Source organism: Microtus ochrogaster, linkage group LG1 (genome assembly GCF_000317375.1).
Source record: "Microtus ochrogaster isolate Prairie Vole_2 linkage group LG1, MicOch1.0, whole genome shotgun sequence".
In the NCBI taxonomy this organism is placed as follows: domain Eukaryota; kingdom Metazoa; phylum Chordata; class Mammalia; order Rodentia; family Cricetidae; genus Microtus; species Microtus ochrogaster.
The window spans coordinates 24,211,967-24,219,652 of record NC_022027.1 but is presented as its reverse complement, the minus strand read 5'-3'; positions in this window follow the sequence as shown (position 1 = coordinate 24,219,652).

The following is a 7,686-nucleotide window of genomic DNA, read 5'->3' as shown; positions in this document are numbered from 1 at the left end:
GGGAGCATGGCCTCTGAGCTCACTTCCTCTTCCTCCCAGCATTCTGTTCTGTTTACTCCTCCCACCTATGTTTTAACCTATGAGGGCCAAGCAGTTTCTTTATTATAATTAACCAATGACCTTCCTCCATCACATGCGCAAGTTTAAAGAACAGTTTAATGGCTAGCCTGCACAACCATTGCCAGCTTTGGTCTTGGTGAGTGCATAACAGCCGAGCCTTTGATGTTCATGATGGAAGAAGAAACAGCTAGCCATGCCTCAAATGTAGTGGACAGTGACTAGCCGCAAGACCGCCCTCTACGTGTGAGCAGGACACAGACAAGAGGACTTACAGAGTTCTCTAGTGTACATATGGGCAGTGTGTGTGTGTCTATGTGTGTGTGCCTGTGCTTGTGTATGTGCCCCTGTGTGTGTGTGTTAAGGGCTATTGTATGATTGACAATGCACATCTTTAACCCCTATTATAAGTCTGCCTTATAATAAAGTCCACTGTCTCATGAAGTGTGACATCCCACACTGCCCTGTCCTCATGAAGTGTGACATCCCACACTGCCCCGTCCTCATGAAGTGTGACATCCCACACTGCCCCAGTCCTCATGAAGTGTGACATCCCACACTGTTCTTCGGTTCCCATCCCTGTCCTCTGTGCTACTGTTGCATAATTTAATTTTCCATGGTTTTTAAAATAGGATTTTAATACAATTTCCTTGTGGCTAAAGAATTTATTTGGCTCCCGCCTCCCCTCCCACACCACAAAATAAAGGGAAAATAAAAAATAAGAAAAAAGAAGCATATTTTGTGTGATTTAAACCCTGTTAATTTTATTAAGACTTGTTTTTAGTCAAGCAGATGGTCTTTATTGGCAAACATTCCAATTGCCCTTCAGAAGGCTGTCAATTTGAGTGGAAGGTACTGCAAATGTCATATAAGGGTGTCTGATGCTGTTGTTCATGCCCAATATACTTTCTGATTTTTCTGACTACCGCTTTTGCTGATTGTTGCATATAGCTGTCTTTGGGATTTTCTCTATTTCTCTTCTCAGGTCTGTAACTTTTGCCCTATGTGTTTTGAGATTCTGCATTTACATATAAATATTTAGGATTATTTTGACTTCTTGAAGAATTAACCCCCTTTTCATGATGTTAATCTTTATCCCTGATAATTTTTAAAAATACACCCTTACTGATGCTACTATATGCATTCTTTCTTTTTTCCCCACCTACCCCTACCCCAGAGGGTTTTTTTTTGAGACATGCTCTTATGTGTTCCTGGATGGCCTCAACCACACTATGTAGCACAGCTGGTGTTAAACTTCTCCTCTTTTTGCCTCCACCTCCCCAGTGCTAGATGTACAAGTATTTTTGTCACCATGACCAGGCTTCTATTTTGAATGGAGCTAAGATAAGGTGAGTTACAGTAGTTTTTATAGGCATCATATAGTTGGAACTTACTTCTGATGATCTCTAAGTGTTTGACCATTTAGTGTGAATATCAACACAGTTCCATCTAACTCCCCCACATTGACATCAGCTTTCTATCAATACAATGCCCCTCCATCTTTCTTCTCCCTCTGCCCCGAGATAGGGTTTCTCTGTGCCCTAGCTGTCCTGGAACTCTCTTTGTAAACCAGGCTGATCTCGAACTTACAGAGATTCTTCTGCCTCTATCTCTCTAGTGCTGGGATTAAAGGCATGAGCTGCTACCACCACCCAGCTCCAATTCCCTTTTTATTTAAAGTTTCTTCTTATCTGCTTTGTTTTGGATTGTATTTTTACTTATGGTTCTATTTGATATCCTTTGTAGGCTTATTAGATATACCTCTTGTTTACTTTTTTTTTTTAGTAATGTCTTCATAAAGTTTATGGGTTTACACTGTGTGTCTTCAACTTATCCCAGTGTGCCTTGAAGCAACATTCTATATCCAAGGGCACAGATTTTCTCCAAGTGGCAGAGCAGCTATAAGCTGAAGTAACACATTTTATTTTTGAGAATCACATGTAGCCCAGGCTGGTTCTCCTGCTTCTGCCTCTTAAGTGCTGGGGTTACAAACATGAAGCTCATGCTTGCTTTATGTATGGAGCTAAAACCCAGAACTTTTCGTATGTTGGGCAAGTTCTGTGCCCAGCCCACTGTTCATTTTTATTGACGATGAATTCTTAAGATGAATCAAGATGATAAAATACTGAGATTGATTCTTGAACTCCTATATAGGAAGTTGTGGATTTGTCTTAAGCATAATTACCTTGAAGGAACACGAACTTACCTAGATTTCTTCTTTACATTGATTTATTTGTGTGTGGGGGGGTGTCTCCATGCCACTGTACACTGGGTGAGATCTGGGAATCAAATTCAGGCTGTCAGGTCTGGTGGCAAGCGTCTTTACCCACTAAGCCATCAGGCCATGAGTTCATTTTAATAACCTGCGTTGAGGGAGTGGGGATCCCACTGTGAAAAGAGCAAGTGAGCCACACACGCAGCATACACTTTATCAGTGTTCCTTCTCTTTGAACGCAAAATAATAACCTGCTTACTCATCCACCGTATTCATCAGTCTCAGATTCACTGGCTTTGACTGCCTCCAAAAAGAATCAAGTTTATCTTCAGAAGATGAAGCTCCCCATCATTTCATCAAGCCCCTTTTTAAAAAGGAACGATCCCCAGACACTCCCACCAACTGTCAAGCAGGTGCCCCAAACATGCCGTGAAAACGGCAGCCTTGTTAGAGAACGTTCTAAACCAGCCATCACCATGCACTGTTGCAGCCGCCTGCTTGGGAGGACCTGGACAAGGAGAGTCACCGCCATGAGGCCAGCCTGAGCTATATAGTGAACTGCAAACCAACACGGCATATGTAGCAAGACCTCGTCTCAAAGAGACAATCATATGATATTTATTAAAATGTCATCGACATTTTCTTAAGCTCATACTTTGGAAACTATCTGTGTAATAACTCAGTTTGTAGACCAGGCCAAATTATCCTCCGGACAGACGGCGACTAGCTCACCCATCAGGATGTCGGAGTGTCTTCATGTGAAAATTAGTATGAATTCACTTAAACAATTTGAGAGGCACACTTTCACGCTGTTTGATGACCATCTTCGGGGTCCCCTTATTGTACAGTCCTTCATAGCATGTGTCTTTTTCCTCTTCCATCCTCTGGAACCAACCACCAAGCATGAGATACTATTCCATCTTGGTCAGAGTTACTGAGTACCTTGATCTCTAGAAAGCCAGCTCTCGAGAACCTTATATTCTGGTGGGGATGAACAAGAGTAAGCCAGGAAGCGCTACAGCCAAAAACGAAGCAGGGAGAAGATGAAGAAGGTGGGACAGGGAGTTCCAGCAAACGTTTGGCACAATGAGGTGGGAGAAGCCATGTTAAGAAGTGCACGTGAGCCGAGGGAGTGCTTAGACAATCCAAGAAGCAGTGAAAAGCAGGAAGGAGGTCAATCTCTAAAGGATATTTTTGTTTTGTTTTTATGGTTTTTTTTCTGTTGGGGGTTGGGGATCACTATTCTAGTGTGTTTTCTTAAAATGAGTAAGAACTGTTACATTTATCAAAATCCAGGAATTTGGTCAAGATTACTGCACTTGCTTAGGAAGTATAAGTGAATCTTCTAAGTATAAGCTCAGGGTGTTTCTCTCTAAGCGGGCTCAGATTAGGATTCTAGCATCTTCTGTATTAGAGCTAGCCTGGCCATTGCTGTTCTGAGGCATGGCCTTAGTGGCTCCAAGAAAGACAAGGCGCCAGCCACATGCTGCCCTGGTTCCTAGGTAAGGGGATGACCAGCATGCAATACTCACTACCCAAGACTATTGGAAAGGAGTCATCTTATGTAGGTAGTAACACTACGATCACCTTCCTTCTAGAAGGGTCCAACTGGCACCTGTCCATCACAGCTGTTCAGTAAATTTTTGATATAGGTTCTTAATGAATACAGAAAATAGGCCAGTGAGATGTCTCCGCAGGTAAAAACAGCCATGCAAACATGACAACACAAATTCAATCCCTAGAAGGCACATAAGAAGCCAAACATGGCCAGCGGTGCTGGCACACACCTTCAATCCTCAGCACTCCAGAGGCACAGGCAGGTGTGGGTCAGAGAGTTCAAGGTCAGCCTGGTCTATAGCAAGAGTTCCAGGACAGCCAGAGCCGCACAGAGAAACCCTGTCTCAAAAAAAAAAAAACCCCAAAATCCAAACACAGTGGCATGCATCTATGAGGCCAGCGTTTCTCTAGCAAGACTGGAGTTGGAGACAGAACTGCCCAGAAGCTCATAGGTCAGCTAGCCAGAAGTACACAGTACAGCATCAAAAAAAAAAAAAAAAAAAAAAGGCAGACCCTGCAACCAGAGGGAAAGCTGTCCTTTGCCCACCATGCGTGTGCCATAGCATCGCCCCCCCCCCCCACCCTCACAACATAAGTGACAGAACTGATTTCATTCTATATGCATGGGTGTTTTGCCTGCATGTATGTCTGTACACAAGGTGCATGAAATGCCCAGAGGCCAGAGGAGGGCATTGGATCCCCTGGGAGTTAGAGAAGGTTGCAAGCTGCCATGTGGTTGCTGGGAATTAAACCTGGGTCCTTTGGAAGCACAGCTAGTGTTCTTAACCACTGAGCCAGCTCTCCAGCCCCCAAGTTAAAATTAAAAAAGGAAATGTGATAAGAAAATTAGATGCATTTAAGTGATTCCTTGCCTCTTCAAACGTTTGCATTCCCTTTAATACCCTACAGTCTTCAACTGACCCATCAGAGTTTCAGGAGTGGCTGAGAGTTCATTTTTTTCAAATAAAATTTATCGGAGTAGATGACAGGCGCTGACTGTAGAGTAGCACGTCATCACAGTGAGAGCTCCTCCCGACATCGACGTAATTTACACAACATTCAAGAGTTCATTTCTTGTAGACCTGAAACTTCTTTTGCACTAGCTGAGCACATCTGCCCCGGCTCTCACCTGTGAGAGCTTTCGGTGACGTCTGCAAACTCACCGAGTGCTTAGGTGGGCCCTGAGTAAACTCACGTGAACACAGAATGACATCATTTGCTAGGCTGGGCAGGAAGTGTTGAGGGCTCAAGAACATATTTTAGGGCCGGTTTGTTCCGGAATGTTTAGCCCGATTAGGAACAAGAGACGGGAGTTCAAAAGCTTCATTTTCAAAATGACAAATTGACTTGTACAAAGTAACACGAGTTGGTATCTTTAAATGGTCCACAGGCTAATTATTTATAGCAATGCAGTTTTGTCAGAGCCAAGCTGAAGCGTGGGGATGGCTCTGTGGATGAAGTGCGAGCTTCCCTTACAAGTGTGAGGAGGACCCGCATTTTGATTCCCAGGGCCTCGGAAAAGCTGGGCAGGCCCAATGAACACCTGTAATCCCAACGCTCCAGACCCGGGGACAGGCTGCTGAGCCAGACTAGCTACAGCTGGTGAGCTCTGGGTTCAGTAAGAAGGCAACAGAAGCCAACGTCATTTTCAGGCCTATGCACACACACACACACACACACACACACACACACACACACATTTGTACGAGCACCTGCACACATAAACTTGCACAGCACACGCACTAACACATGGCGGGGGGAGCGTATCGGTTTGAATGAGAATAGTTCCCATAGCCTCATATATTTGCACACTTAGCCCTCAGTTGCTGAACTATTTAAGAAGGATTAAGATTTGAAGGTGTGGCCTTGTTGGAGGAACTGTGTCACTGGGGGTGGGCTTTGAAGTTTCAAAAGTTCATACCAAGCCCAGAGGATCATGCTGTAAAGTTCTCAGCTAACTGCTCACGCACCGCTGGAGGCAGCTGGTTGAGTGCTTTTTATTCTTAAATTCTAGTTTTTCTTTAAAAAGATTTTTTTCTCATGTTTGAGCTCCTGCATGTATGTATATGAACCACTCATGTGCATGGTGCACTCGGAGGCCAGAAGGGGGCGCCATATCTCCAGGAACTGGAGTTACAGATGCATGCGAGCAACTTGATGTAGGAGCTGGGGAGCAGCAGGAGCTTGTAAGAAACGGAGACATCTCTGCAATCTTGCTGAGCACGTTATAAACAGAAGAGCTTCACTAGTATACAGAGCTTTTACAACCCTTGTAGACCGAGGGAAAGACAGAGTACATGAGTGAATCCATATTTAGAGCATACACAGGTCACATTAAATGCGTAAGACGCTAGTTGTTTCCGAGTGAAGAAAGTATTTAAGCTAGGAGGACATTCCCTATAAATGCCAGAACAATTTCAATCATGAATATTTTATCTATTAAAATACAATTTTATAATAATCTGAAAATTTGGGAGGATATAAATATAGTGCAGTCTAAAGGAAACATTTTTAAATTGATACTTACTTCCATGCTTTCTCTAGATTTTTTTTCCTATGGTTCAATGACACTAGAATTATTTATAATACTATCTTCTGTTCCTGTAGCTTGAATTCTAATTGGTTTTAATAATAAAAAGCTGGAGTCAGATGTCGACATAAATGCTGAAAAACCAGACAAGGAGCCAGCCACTAGAGACCTTTTACCTCTAACGAATCCTCATACCAAAGTGGGTAAGATCCCACCCCCACGAATCCTCAGATCCACTGTCCCGAGCTCCTGTCTCTTCCCCCTTATATTCCTCTCTCTACCCAGCCCTATTACTCCTGTCTTCTCCTCCCTAGTGCTGGGATTTCCCTTTTAGACAGATTCAATCTTGTGTAGCCCAGGTTGGCCTTGAACTCACAGAGATCCATCTGCTTCTGTCTCTGGGATTAAAGGTGTGTGCCACCATTGCCTGGTCTCTATGACTGACTAGTGTGGCTAGCTCTGTACTCTGATCTTCAGGCAAGCTTTATTTGTTACAGCACTAACAAAATCTCGCCACATGTTCCCCTAAATAAGACTTTAAAATCTTGGAAGTGGTCAGCAGGATGGCTCAGCAAGTTTGCCTGATGAGCTAAATTTGATCCCTAGAACCCATGTTGGAAATACAGAACCCATTCCACAAAGTTGCCTCTTACCTCCTGGCACATACATACACCACACACAAATAATAATAATAATAATAATACATACACCACACACAAATAATAATAATAATAATGAAAATCTCAGAATGACAGTGTACACTGTCCTGCCCCATCCTACCTCACCACCCCCATCACAAACTTCCTGGAAACAGCTAAATTCTCATTCATATGCCTTGACAGCCACACAGTCTGAGTACCCATCCCAATTCTACACGTTACCAGCCAAGTGGTCACAAACTATGACTGTATCTGTTTCATCACCTGCAAAACCATCAACATTAGTCTACTTTGCTGGCTTTTTGTGAGTACTAAGTATACGTACACACCTAAAATCGTAGCTGGCGTGAAGAGCACTGTATCGCTATCACAACACAGATGTTTCGAGAACACTACATAAACCCTTCCAGGCACATATTCTGTATTTTTCTCCAAAATTCTAAACTATAACGCTTCTATTTTCAATAGGTTTTTAATTTGGAGAGATAACTACACCCTCTCAAAATACCGATGATACTGAGTAACTAGCATGAGAAAGAATATACAGCTAGCATCCTTTGGGATGGTCTGAGATCCACCCTGAAGTGCAGCCGAGGCTGGCTCTAAATCGTAGTCCTCAGCGCTGCAGGTTCAGCTCTGGTCAAGCATGGGCTAGCAAGCATGAGCTC